General features: G+C 42.5%; 1 pseudogene; it reads left to right on the top strand.

Moving 5' to 3' along the window:
• Positions 1-13,979, top strand: part of LOC114197574 (TOM1-like protein 1) — a 68,931-nt pseudogene that overhangs the window by 27,176 nt on the left and 27,776 nt on the right.

The raw sequence follows: 13,979 nt of genomic DNA on the forward strand, positions 1-13,979 counted from the left end.
CCTCACTATTGGCTCCTTCCTATTAGCATTTAATTATGTCCAAGTCTGGCCTATATAAATTTTCTTAATTCCGTTGATCTCACCCACTCACTTCAGCTGCCACCCTCACCGTTTTTGCAGCCAGACTTCCTCAAAAAGTGGTCCACACTCTTTCTCTGCTACCACTCACTCTTCAACGAACACAGATCTGGTGTCGACCTCCAGCATCACTGAAAGCAAGGGACCCTTTCAGCCCCCATCCCACACCACCACTCAGGAGCACTTGTCATAAATGGCCGCCCCCTCCCCATCTTCTTGAAACAGTCTCTCCCCTTGGAATTTCCTGGGGTTCAGGCTGCATCTTTTTCTCTTTTTCTCCCGTCCCTCCTATATTCTTTCCGTAGGTGATCTCATCTCCCCCAAGAGCAGCCAAGTACAATCCCTATGCTGCTGGACTTTTAAATTCTATACTAGTATTTATCAAATTACGATCTCTGCAGAGATCAAAAGTTCAGATTCCGTAGCCTAACTCCAGACCTACCAGAGTAGAGTCTCTGAGAGTAGGACCTAGGAATCTGAATTTTTAACAATCTCCTCCGATGATTCTTATGCACAGTCAAGTTTGAGACTCGCAGTTCCAGACACATGTATCCAACTGCCTATAGGATACTTCCTATATAGGGTATTTCGGAGGTACCTTAAATGCATCTTCTGTGTGATGGACATCCCTAATGTTCATTAGCACCCTGTTGTCCTCCTTCCTGGGCACACAGAAGATAATACATCACAGACCTCTTTGCAGTTAGGGACTGTCATGTGACGAACTCTGCACAGTGGGCTGGAACGAAAGTGACATATGTCACTTCCACGCTGAGGCGGTGAATGCTGGATTTCTCTTCCACTGCCCTGGTGATCGAGAAGTCACCTGGAGGTCTGAAAGTCGTGGTGAGACAACAGAGCCACGAGATGAAAGTGACGGGATTTCTTTCACTGCTTGGAGGCGAGCTGCTCTAGAGAGCCGCCAAATTCACAACAGACACCGTGTGAGCAAGAACTAAAACCCTCTTGGGTTACGTCGCCGAGATTTTGTGATGAATTTATTACAGGGGCATGATTTAGCTCATCCAAAATGGAGCCGCCTGTTCTCTCTGCCTCTTCCCATCTCCAACTTGCACCTCTCTCTAGTGTTCTCGCTCCACTCAACTGATGGGAACAGAAACTTCATGTTGGCAGTGAGTAGATACTCTCATCTACTTTTCATGTTTTCTTCGTAGTCATCCACTCTCCAGAGGGGAGCAATACTGGAGAACTCTTCAACTCAGTTTCTCCACTATCCCCTAATATGCTGATGGCAAGGTTCACTTAACTTATTGGTGAGATTCATTGAGCCACCTTTATTGTCACTTATTTTACATGTCCAGACACTATACTTGAACCCTAATCCAGTTCTGGTCTGATCTCAGTGGACACAGAACTGAAGAGGAAGGAAGTAGGAATTTGATGTCATCCCTAAACCTAAAGAGACAGAGACCAAGCTGTCTGGCTTTCCACAGTATTCCCAGCACATAGCTAATGGAAAATTAAAATATTTGTTTTTTAAATTTAAATTTAAAATTATTTAAATTATTATTTAAATATTTAAATTTAAATAATTTAAAATTAAAATATCATTGACCAACTTCATTTCATTATTATTTGCTGAGATGCTGGAATTTCCATGGTAGCTCATCTGTTTACAGAGAAAACAGTACAGGACTATCATATAAAATCTGGATCATAGAGGCCCCAAGCTTCCTCTACCATCCATACTCCACCATGCCCAACTCATACTTTTTCAGGCATAAGAGAAGTAAAACACGGCTCACAATATTCCTTCCTGTTCCCCATCTCCTTTCTTTTCTCTTACTTATAGGCTGAATTTATATGCTTGGTGTGGTTAAGGACACAGTCTGCTCATGTCTTTGTCTTATGTCAGTCTAAATGTGGGTATTTCCATGTTTGTGACATTTTCTGAATCTTATTACATGGTGTATTATTCTACTCTAGAATCCCTCCATTCTTATCCTTTAAGAATTTAAATTAAACTAAAAGCTGACCTTGTGTCATTTTCCTCCTGTTTTAAATTCCCTTCATTCTGTTTTTGTAGGGTCTTTTCGGGCAATATTTGCATATTTACTTATTTCAATAGTTTAAACATATTTTACGAGGGCACAAAGTGGCAGGTATTGGGCTAGATGTAGGGGACAAAATGGTGAACAAAAACCAATGAAGTGCCTGCCCTATTTATGGTCTACACGGGGCAGTAATGAAAGCAAAATTACAAACAGAGAAAAGAGTGTTGGAAAAAGAACATGATTCTGCATTTTAGCAAAGTCGTCTGACAGAGACTAGAAGCTAAAAGAAAGGGGTTCCCAAGAAGATATAAAGGAGGGATGATGTACAAGGAGAGGTACAAATGGGGGTGCAGGTCCAAGGACTCAGCAAGAACTAGACAGTCCAAGGAACTGAACAAATGTCAGTGGCTGAAGCACAGAAGAGCAGGAATGTGGTACAGGGAAGGTTCAGGGGTAGTGGAGCAGGGGTATGGTCAGATCCATATTTTGAAAAGATGCCTTGAACTTCAGTATGAAGAACAGAGAGCAAAGGGCTGTGGCTAGTGAATATGGGGAGGCCAGAGTAGGAGGCTAATCCATCTTTCCTGGCCAACATGATGACAAATTGGTCTCAGGCATGTCAGCGAAGAACGAGAAAAGTGATGCATCTGAGAAATATTTGGAAGGTAAAAGAATCGATAAACCTTATACAAGAGCTTGCATGCACCTGGCACTCTTCTAAGCCCCCTACAGCTGCCCTGTCGGATGCAGTGGCCACTAGCCACTTATGACTACTAAGCACATGGGATGAGCTAGTCCAAATTGAATTGTGCAGGAAGTATAAAATCCAGATTCCAGAGTCAGAACAAAAGATAATGTAAAATAACTCCTTAATAATTTTGTATTAATTACACATTGAAACAATATTTTGGATATATTGGATTAAGTAAAATATATTATTACAATTAATTTCATCTATTCCCCTTTCCTTGCTTTTTATGGGGCTACCAGAAAATTTTAAGTTACATATATGGCTCATGTGCTACTTCTATTTGACAGTGTAACTCTAGATATACCAACTCTCTTAATTGTGCCAACAACCCTTTTAGGCAGAATCCCACGTACTGCAAACTGAGGCATGGGGACCCCAGCTGTAAATGGCCACCAGGCAAGTAAAGGGAAAGCTACGATTTGAACTCATAGAGCCTGGCTCTGGAATCTGTGCTCTTAACCACTACACTTGCACTACCTCTTGGAAGGATATGATGCTAAACACCTCAAATTTCTAGATTTTGCTCTAGTGGCCTAAAAACTGTTTTTGTAATTGCCGCACACGGAATGCTAATTATAAAAATTAGCTCAATATCTTTTTTTTTTTTTTTTTACTTTTTAAAAAAGATTTATTTATTTATCTGAGAGAGAGAGTGAGCATGAGCAGGGGGACAGAGGAAAAGGGAGAAAGAGAAACTCAAGCAGACTCCACACTGAGCACAGAGCCTGATGTGGGGCCTAATCCCAGGACCCTGAGATCAGCCACTTAATCGCCTCCATTTTCTCAACTATAAAATTATAACAAGAAAAGAGTTTATCTCATATCATTGCTGCAAAGATTAAATGAGATGATACATGTAAATTTAGAATAGTGCTAGACACATAGTAAACTATTATAATAATTATTTTAAGATTTTATTTATATAATTGAGAGAGAGAGAGCACAAGCAGGGGGAAGGACAGAAGCAGAGGGAGAGGGAGAAGCAGACTCCGCACTGAGCAGGGAGCCCAAGGCAGGGCTCGATCCTAGGACCTGGAGACCGTGACCTGAGCCAAAGTCAGACGGTTAACCAACTGAGCCACCCAGGTGTTCCTATAATAATAATAATCACTATTTTATTAAATTATTATTATTAAAAGGAGTTTATGACATTTGTACTAAATATTTTGCTGTATACTTTGAATTTGCTTCATCTTATTCTTTATTTACCTTTTGCCTCTTATTTTGTTAGTTTAAAGGTAGGCACAATTTGCCTGTAAGTAAAGAGTCAGAATGCTCATCCGAAGTCTATGCAAAAATATACTAGAACTTTTCTTATTTTCCTAGAATTTGCAGCTAAGGCCCAATATGCCATGTTGTAAATGTGCCATTATTGAGGGATAATATCCTCCATCCAGGGCTTACAAGAATTGCTAAGAAGTATCTTTGGACTGGTCCTACAACCGCTTACCTCCTTTCGCATGACCCCAGTCAATATAAAGCAGGGGTTAAGAGTGAGGAGGTAGTGTTAGGGGGAGTGAAGTGTTTGAGACTGTTCCCTCCACTCATCCTAACAGGGGCCTCCAGAGACTCCCTGGTCAGGACAGGGCATCCCGAAGGAAGAGGAGACTAGCCTTTCATTCTCCAGTTACGACTGCTTAGCTAAGAGACTTGCAGATTTTTCCCCAGGGCTTTTGACCATGTAAAAGATAATTCTGGAAAGGCAACCTGGCAGGGAAGGAGAGGCAGGCATGAGACTGCCAGGGATCTGCTGTAAGATACAGCTGTCTCTTCAAGGACCTGCTAAGGCTCAGGGAACTACCTGGGAGTGAGTTGCAGGTCAGCGGACAGTGATGACTGGCCACCATCCACATCACTCCTATATGGACACTGAGCAAGAAAAACACTCACAGCCAACCAAGGGGAGGATGCGAATTTGCCCAAGATGGCAGGAAGATGTTTGTCCTTTCCTCAACTTTCCCCTAGCACCTTAGAGAAACTGAGTTCTTAGAAGGAAGCAGAGAGCAGGACATCTTTACTATAGGTTTTTGCTTTGTGGTTACCATAAGGCTTACATATAACAACTTAACAATAGTCTATTTTATGTTGATAACAAGTTTGGTCCCATTGTAAAAGCTCAACATTATACTCTCCTCCCAATGTTTTACGTGTTTGAGATCATATTTTGCATCTCTCTATCTCGTGTATCCCTTAACTAATTATTGTAATTATATTTTTACTTTTTCTCTCAACCTTCATACTAGCTTTATAAGAGATTAATCCACTACCTTTACTGTATTTACCTTTCCAGTGAGATTTATTCTTTCACATGTGTTCTTGTTACTAATTAGCACCCTTACTTTTCAGCTTAAAGAAGTTCCCTTACCATCCCTTGTAAGGTCAGTTTAGTGGTGATGAAGTCCTTTGGCTTTTGCTTGTCTGGAAAACTCCATCTCTTCTTCACTTTTGAGTGATAACTGCCAGGTAGAGGATTCTTAGTTGGCAGGCTTTTTTTTTTTTTTTCTTTTAGCACATTGACTACTAGCAATGAGAGAGTTCTCGTGGCCTGCAAAGTTTCTGCTGAAAAATCTGTTGTTAGTCTTACAGGGGTTCCTTTTTACATAACAAGTTTTCTCTGGCTGTTTTTAACATCCTCTCTTTGTCTTTAACTTTTGACATTTTAATTTTGAGTCTTCTTGTGGGTCTCTTTGGATTCATCTTATTTAAAACTCTCTGGGATTCCTGGATCTGGATGTCTGTTTCCTTCCCCAGGATAGTTTTCAGCCAACATTTCTCCAAATAAGATTTTTGCCTCTTTCCCTCTCCCTTTCCTGGGAACCCTATGATGAGAATGTTAGTCCATCTGATGTTGTCCTGTAAGTCTCTTAAGCTATTTTCACCTTTTCTCATCCTTTTAGCTTTTTGCTGCTCTGATTGGTTGAGTTCCATTGCCTTGTCTTTGAGTTGACCAATTCTTTCTTCTGCTTCATCTGGTCTGCTGTTGAATCCCTCTAGTATATTTTTCACTTCAGTTAGTGTATTCTTCAGCTCTATGACTTCTTCTCTTTGGTACTTTCTTATATTTTCCAACTTCTTCTCTTTGGTACTTTTTTATATTTTCCATCTCTTTGATGAAGTTCTCACTGTGTTCATGCTTTTGACTCCCCAGTCTGATCAGCATCTTTAAGGCCATTACTTTGAACACTTTATCACATGAATTGCTTATCTCTATTTCATTAACTTTCTTTCCTCCCTGAGGTTTTATCTTGTTCTTCCATTTGGAACATATTCCTCTATTTCTTCATCTTGTTCAGCTCTTATGTTGGTTTCTATAAGGTAGATGAATCAACCACCTCTTCCAGTCTTGGGAGTGGCCTTGTATAGGAGAGGGCCCTGGTTTAACCCTGCCTCAGGTCCTGGTTTTCTCTCAAACCTCTGTGCTTTTCCAAGTAGCCTCCTATTATATTTTTAATAGCTCCCAGCAGTTGAGGATGTGCCAAAACTTGTCAATGTCCAAAAGGGGAGGACCTCAGCATTTAGAGTCAGGCTAACTAAAGCCAGACCCTCAGGCACCAGCTTTTTAAAGTGTGCAGATGTATATAGTCCTATAAGACTGCAAGTGCAAGCCCCACTGGCCATCAGAGCCAGGGATCTGAGGTGTCCCCTGAGCAGCAGTCACATAAATCACGAAGAATAGATAAGCTCTTTTCTGGGTGATACTGGTGAGCTGAAGCAGGTCAGAGGGAAAGCAGCAAGATGGCATCCACAGCCTATGTTCCTTGAGAGCAGTTCCATAGGTCACTAAATGTGTGCCAAACCTGAGTCCTGCCCCTCAGGCCAAAGCTCCAAGACAAGCCTCCTTCACGGAAAGACTGGAGGGTGTATCCAGGGCTGCTGTCTGTGTGGTGCCCTGGGATGATAACCTTCCAAGAACCATCTCTCTGATTGTCACAGGCTCTTGGGACCCAGGAATGCAAGTCCCCCTGGCCACCAGAGCCAGGCAATTAAGGGACATCCCAGGTGGCAGCTGCAAAAATGGGCTCCAGGCACAAAAAGCAGGGCATCAGAATCATGTAACGCTCCCTCCAGGGGACACTGGCACTCTGGATCATGGCAGAGGGTGAGTATGAAGACAGCACCTGCCCTCCGGCGTCTCTGAGAAGGATTGCGATCCACCCCAGGATGCGTGCCCGATCTCCACTTCATGGAGATCAGCTAACAGGCCTCCGTCACAGAAAAACCAAGTTCCTGGGCCTGTTGCCTCTTACTGTGTGCTAAGGGTGGTAGATGTTTAAGAACTGTTTCTCCGTTGGTTACAGTCCTGGGGAATTCACAAGCATGGGCCCCACTGGCGACCAAAGCCAGGCAATATAGAGGTGTCTCCTGGCAAAAGTCAGAAAAATCAGGGTGCCAGACAGGAGTAGGAGCTCCTTTCTGGGAGACATGGATTATTACAGTCATATGGGACCAGGAACACAAGCTCTTCTGGCCTCCCCTGACAGGTGATCAAGAGGCATCCCCTAGACTACTTTTTAAATAGCTTTGGTTATAAGTCAGAATAAAAGCAACCTTGAACTAAGTCCAAGCTGTCCTTTTCAGTCATCTTTATACTTGGTCAGGCCTGGCCCACATATGTGCCATTCTTCCTCCTCCCTCTCCCTGGGCAGACGTTGCTAATGGATCACAGCACTCTTTCCTGCCGAGTCCAAATGTGTCCCCATAATTCTCAATACCATACTTCAGGCGGCTACTGCCATCCAACCGAGTTAGCAAGAAAGTTGGAACCAACGTGCCAGCCCTAACCAAGACTGAATTTTATGCAGAAGCCAGAAAGACTAAACAACTCCAAGCTAAAGGAATTAGGAAACCCAAATCCATTTGTGCTGCCACTATTTTTCAAACCCAAGAAGGCACACAATAGAAAATATGGCTATGTGTCGGCTATCCCACTTTAGATTGATTGTTTTCATGGCTTTCCAGTCTCGCAACTATTTTAAAGTGTCCTCTCCCTTTCCAAGGTATTTCTGACTCATTCCCTTTTCATATCCTCTTAAACATGGTAGCCATTCAGTGGCTAGATCTGGCATCTCCACCTAAGAGCACTTCTCCTCCATTTTAGACCTTCCAACATTTAATACCCTCTCAGTGTCACCATCAATAGAGCTGTGAGTGAGCTCAACCTTTCCCTGGAAGTGGTGATTTAATGTGTGAATTATACAGTTATTAGAATGGGTGTCAGGGAAACAGTGTAATATATGTAATGTGGAGGCTGATGGGGCCAGAGAAGCTGAAACCGTCTGGATGATTTCTAGCACTTCTTTTAATGCTATGTCAGTTATTCTTATGACTAATCATTCAAAGCTGTCTATTACCTTCTAATAACAATAATAATATTTTTCACTTAACGTTGCACCTTTCACCAGAGGATTTCAAAGAGCTTTGCAAACATTCATTAGCACTTTATGAAGTGGGCAGGTAATATATAAATACCAAGTCACATGTCCCTGAATAGCAGCCATTAATAGTTCCCTTGACACCACATTCAGGTTAGGGCAGAAACAAAATAAGACCATATAAATGAAAAGTCAGGCGTCATCATTATCAGCATTTCCTGGGCATCCACAGAATCCTATCAGAGATAAGCCTCATTTTCTTGTCTCTTAGTGTGGCAGGAAAGGTGGTCTGTTTCCCTCCTCTTGCTACCTCTCCCCATACACACAAACACCTCTTCCTGAGACACAGTACAGACCAATGTATACACAATCGAGAATACTGGATTCTTTCAGCCTCATAACTCTAAGAATCCCTGCTAACAGCAGACATCTTGGCGGGAAAATTCTCACTGTCCTAAAGATGATCCTTATGCAAGAATCCTAAATACCTTAAGCCCTATCCTCAGAACAAAATGGAATGATTGAAATGCACACCAGAGGCTAGGAAGGGGAAGCTGCCAGATTCTGGGAGTGAGGGGAGTTAGAACAAATAGTCTGGGTATGAGCAATGACCACCTGAGAAGCAAGCACAAGAAGCAGCCCTAGGAGCCAAGGTTACAGGTACCCCAGGTGAGTAGCTGGTGACAAAAGGGAGAGGAGAAGACTCCCATCGTCTATGAAATTTGGGGGAATTAGAAGATATAATTAGAAACAGAACCAAGAGCCAGTTTTGTACATTCTTCTTGACATGTGTGTGTGTGTGTGTGTGTGTGTGTGTGTGTGTGTGTGTGTCCACCAACCAGGATGTTCGTAAGAATAGGCTAGGTTAGGCTATGGTAATATACATCCCCCCAAATCTTCAGGCATTAACACAACAAAAATTTTGTTCACGCTAAATCCATTGCAGGTCCAAGTGGCTCTTCCAGACATTTGTCCTCCATGTAGTGGCTCACTATTCCAGGCTTCAATCTTGGGTTTCTCCATCTCAACGTGATACTTCTTAGTCTACCAGGAGAAAGATGGAAAATAACACACCAGCATTTAATTGCTTTCCCCAAAAGGGACACATATCATTTTTATTCCCAGCCTATTGGCTAAAACTAGTCACATTGTTTCACCCAACAAATGGAGGGGCAGGAAAGCATAGTCTTTCATATGTCTGAGAAGGGGAAGAAAATTGGAAATATCAGTGAGCATTAGTGATGTCTATCACAACTAGCAAGTACACAGTGATGGTTTAGTTTGGTACCAGGGCAGCAGAATCTTCTCTAAACCTCAAAAACAACACAACTGAACACTGGACAAGAATGTTATCACACAGAGGTCGGTTTGCCTTGTCTCATGTTCTCATGCTCTGTGGGCATGATCAGTCTGAAGGTAAATAAATCCTCAACATGATATAGCCCGGATATAGCTAGGAATGGCTTTGTGTTTCATTCCTGCACAGATCTTTCTTCCAAAAATTATTCCTCTCATGCTCTTCTCTCTTATTTTTACCCAGTAATAAAGAAAGGTCTGAGTTAACATATTTCTCCTTACTCAACCCCAAATTTCCTTTACACAAAGAGTGTTTGTTCTCTGACTACAAAAACAGCATGTGAAGGGAAGAATCCATTGAGCTAGTATTTCCATGCTAAGAAAGTTCTGTCCCCTCTCCTTCTTGAAATTGAAGAAAGGATGATCATTACACTGACTTATGCAGTATTCACTCTTGATTACCCACCAATGCATTATCCATATTGCTTCCTAATCAATGTTGACATTATTAAGTTAGGAAGATATTTTTCACATTAACTATCTCTTCTTTAAAAGAAGAAATTTTTCTTTTTTTTAAGGTTTTATTTATTTAACAGAGAGAGAGCAAGAGAGAGAGAGGAAGAAGCAGACTCCCTGCTGAGCAGGGAGCCAGATGCAGGGCTGGATCCCAGGATCCTGAAATCATGACCTGAGCCAAAGGCAGATGCTTAACTGACTGAGCCACCCAGGCATCCCAGAAGAGACTTTTCTTATAGAAAGTTTTTCTTAAACCAAAACAGATTCCACGTTCTCCATATCAGAAAGCGTAAGAAACACAAATGTACTAACTCCCTTCCTCCCACCCCTTTTGGGCCCCATCAAGCCTTCCTTCTCACCTGGAAGCTCACTCGGAGCAAAGTCTACTGTGTCAGAAAAATGCCAAGGTGAAGAGGAAGAAAAGGAGAACTCCTCCTGTCACAACTGATTTCCCAGCAACCTTTCATTCAAATTCTTCCTAATGGTAGACAGAATGGATTTGAGAGGTACAAGACTAAAAAGGCAGGGGACAGTTCCCATACTACTTCTCATCTATGTGACTTTGGGGAACTTAATCTTTTGGTTAATCTGTTTACATATCTGTAGAAATGAAAGAATAATACTGCTGACATAATATTGTCATAAGGAATAAATGAAATTATATATATGTGTGTGTGTGTGTGCGTGTGTGTGTATATATATATGAGACAGAACAAAGAAGGTAATAAAATTTATCTTCCCTTCCTGAAAAGTTTGCTCCATCTACCCCTCCATCTCCTTTTCTCAATTTCTCTGTCTCTGTCTCTCTCTCTCTCTCCATTCCTAACCTTTCCTGAGGCAAATATTGAAAGACCCATAATAAATTTCCTTTCCCCAAGGCCTAATCCCACTAGGCCTTTAAGACCAATCTCCATTAGACCTTGACTAGGTGAAATTCCATTAGGCCTTAAGCAAGGGAACACATCTCTCGTTATATACATTAGGAGGCATCAAGAGAGGAGAATTGCTGATAACAAATCTATAGATGTACTATTCATTATTCCTCAATAGAAGCACATGTGCAGTGGCCCTTTAGTATATCTTCCTGAAGAAAAATGGTATTAATATTAATGTTCTTTCAACTTGAAGGAAAAAGATTGCATAATAGACAGCTAAGGGGTTTCAGGTGCCACATAGGGAGGGTAACAAGTTAAATCCTTTTTGAGGAACTCCTACCCTCAGATTTACACACTCTTATTAAAGTACCTCCCTCGTGCTTCCTCCTCATGAATCTCAACCTATCTTTTGGGAAACCTCAGCTCTCCTTTTGGAGTTCGTCCTCAGTTGCAAATCAGTCTCCTCCCACACCCCAATCCAAGGTATGTTTCTCCAAGTCTGAGTAGTTAAGTGTCTAACAACACCCTGACCAGGGCTTCAGCCAGAGGGTTAGCAGGGACAGGCTTCCAGTTGCATAGCACTGCTGGGCATCGGGAGGACACAGACCTGCCAAAGTGTATCAGTTCCTTACTTCCCGCTCCATCAGTGTGAACTGAAGTCACATCTATTTATTATCCCCAATTTTATAGCTAATAATAGTTGGGCTAAACAGACACATCCTCCAAAGGCAGAGAATTCTCATTCATTCATTCTACAAATATTTACTGGGCACCTATGTGTGCCAGGAACTCTCCCAGACTTAGAGGACAGTTGCTTCTCCCATGAAGCTTGTGTTCTAGTAGAGAGGTGTGGTGGATATCTTCTGTTTGCCCGACCAGATCCTCTCTCCCCTCTTTTCAAGCCAACTTTATGCCTTGGAGACTGACCTTTATGGATTGCATCAATCGGTAGTCTTGCCCTTTGGCTTCTGCTTAAATTAGGCCAATGAGGAGGAGCACCAGCATAAGTCTGGATGGAAGCAGGAAAGTAAGGTCTGAGTGTTTCTTTCCCGTGACACCCTGTCTGCTGGGCCAAAGTCCTGCCAAATGGCCTCTCCAGTAAACGACAGCTCCTCTGTCCAGGTTCAAGGAGCTAGTCCCAGCCCCTGCCCCATTCAGGCCTTGGGGTGTTAACAGTTTTCTATTATTTTTGCTATAAGATAGGAGTGCTACCATCACTTGTTCGTTTCCTTTTACCTAAATCTTTGTAAATGATCCTTTTATTCACCTCTCTTCAACTGTTCCATGTGAACGGGATGTTTTCTGTGGGACCTCATTGATGCAGAGAAACACACCATCAAAATGATTCCTGATACTGGCTTATACAACCTAGATGATTGTAAAAGGAGATAGGGTGGGGGTGGAAAGGCATTATACAGAGTAGTCAGGAAGGGCTCTTTGAGCAGGTGACCTGACTCATGAACAGAGTTCAGCAGTGCTCTGGGACAGAGACTTCCAGACAAAGGGAAAAGCATGTGCAAAAGATCCAAAGCAGGAATGTGCTCTGTATATTCAAGGAAGGAAGATGAGGCCAGCGTAGTGAAGGAGGAGGAGTGTGATCGTGATGGGATGGAGAAGCAGGCAAGGGCCAGATCAGGTGGAGCCCTGAGCCATGGTAAGTTTAGATTCCGTTGTAAGTACAATCAAATGACATTAAAGGGGTTTAAACAGGAGGGTGGCATAATCAGAGTTACATCTTTGACAGAATTCCCTCAGCCTGATCTGTGAGAATGGGTTCCTGGGGACATGGGAGAAAGAAAGAAGATCCCCTTGAACTCCCCAGCACCTGTTCAGAGGGGAGGTGATGGTGAACCTGGAGTAGAGTGATGGTGGTGGAGATGGACAGTAAGCAGTGCTGGGATGTGATACGCTTTGGAGGAAGAACTCACAGGACTTACCAGTGAATGAGATGTCAGCAGTGAAGAAAAAGGGAATCAAGGATGACCAGGAGGTTTGGGGCCGGAACCACTTTGTACATGATAGTGCCATTAATGGAGATGGTGAAGACTGGGGGCCGAGGGAGGGGGGCGATTTAGATAAGGCATGCAAATGGAGATATCAGACTAGGAGATTAAGTGTGGGTGTCATCAGCATATAGAGGGGGATTTAGCGCAGAGGGGCTGGACAGGCTGACTGAGAGAGAGGATGCAGTTCATCAGCACCATCTGAACCTGGAGAGATGAAGAGAAATCATTTTCTAACTGCTCATAAATTGCAAGGTGCTGCTCTCTCAATAGCATCACTGTGTTACATTAATATGCAGAACAATGTTTAGTTTCTCCCCTTCATTTTCTATTTCCAAATTGTGTATCTTCAGGCCTGCAGAAAATCAGAGGCCCAGCTATGAGCCCTATATTTTCAATAACTGTCCCTTAGAAATGCAAAGAGGTCTTGAGCTCATAGGGATGACCTGATTAATTTTTTTTTCTATGGACTCTCTCTCTCCACAATTTCTGTCTGGGGGAAAAGGAGGGATGGCTCTAATCATTCTCGTATTTGGCAAACATTTACTGATTGCCTATGATGGGTCAGTGTCTAAGGGCTGAGGTTAGCAGAAAACAGGGAAGAAAACAAAAAAAAATCTCTGCCTTTACAGCACTTACCTTCTAGTGGGGGTAGACAGAAAATAAACAATGAATATAATTTTTAAAATTAAATTATAGAACACCTTACAAACTGGTAACAGCTATGGAAAAACTAGATCAGAATAAGGGGCATTCAGAGCATGGGGGTGGGTTCTGATTCTAAATAGGGAGGTTGGGGGGGTCTTCTTGGGTAGGTGATGGTAGAGCAGTGACTTGGAGGTGAAGAATTAGTTAAGCAGATTAGGGGATAGTGTTCCAGGCAGAGAAAACAGTAAGGGTCTAAGTCAGCAATGAGGCTAGCATATGGGAGGAACACCAAAGAGGCCCGTGTGACTTAGGTAGTCATGCTTAGAATGCCCTTCCTTTCCAACACCCAGTGGGTACCACTTGTCCTTCAAAATGCTATTCAAATCCTATCTCCTCCACAAAGCTCTCCCCAGAGCCCACAGTTC

Source organism: Eumetopias jubatus, unplaced genomic scaffold, assembly GCF_037043125.1.
Source record: "Eumetopias jubatus isolate StellerSeaLion01/CBP00866 unplaced genomic scaffold, mEumJub1_p1.0 scaffold_2, whole genome shotgun sequence".
Classification (NCBI taxonomy): domain Eukaryota; kingdom Metazoa; phylum Chordata; class Mammalia; order Carnivora; family Otariidae; genus Eumetopias; species Eumetopias jubatus.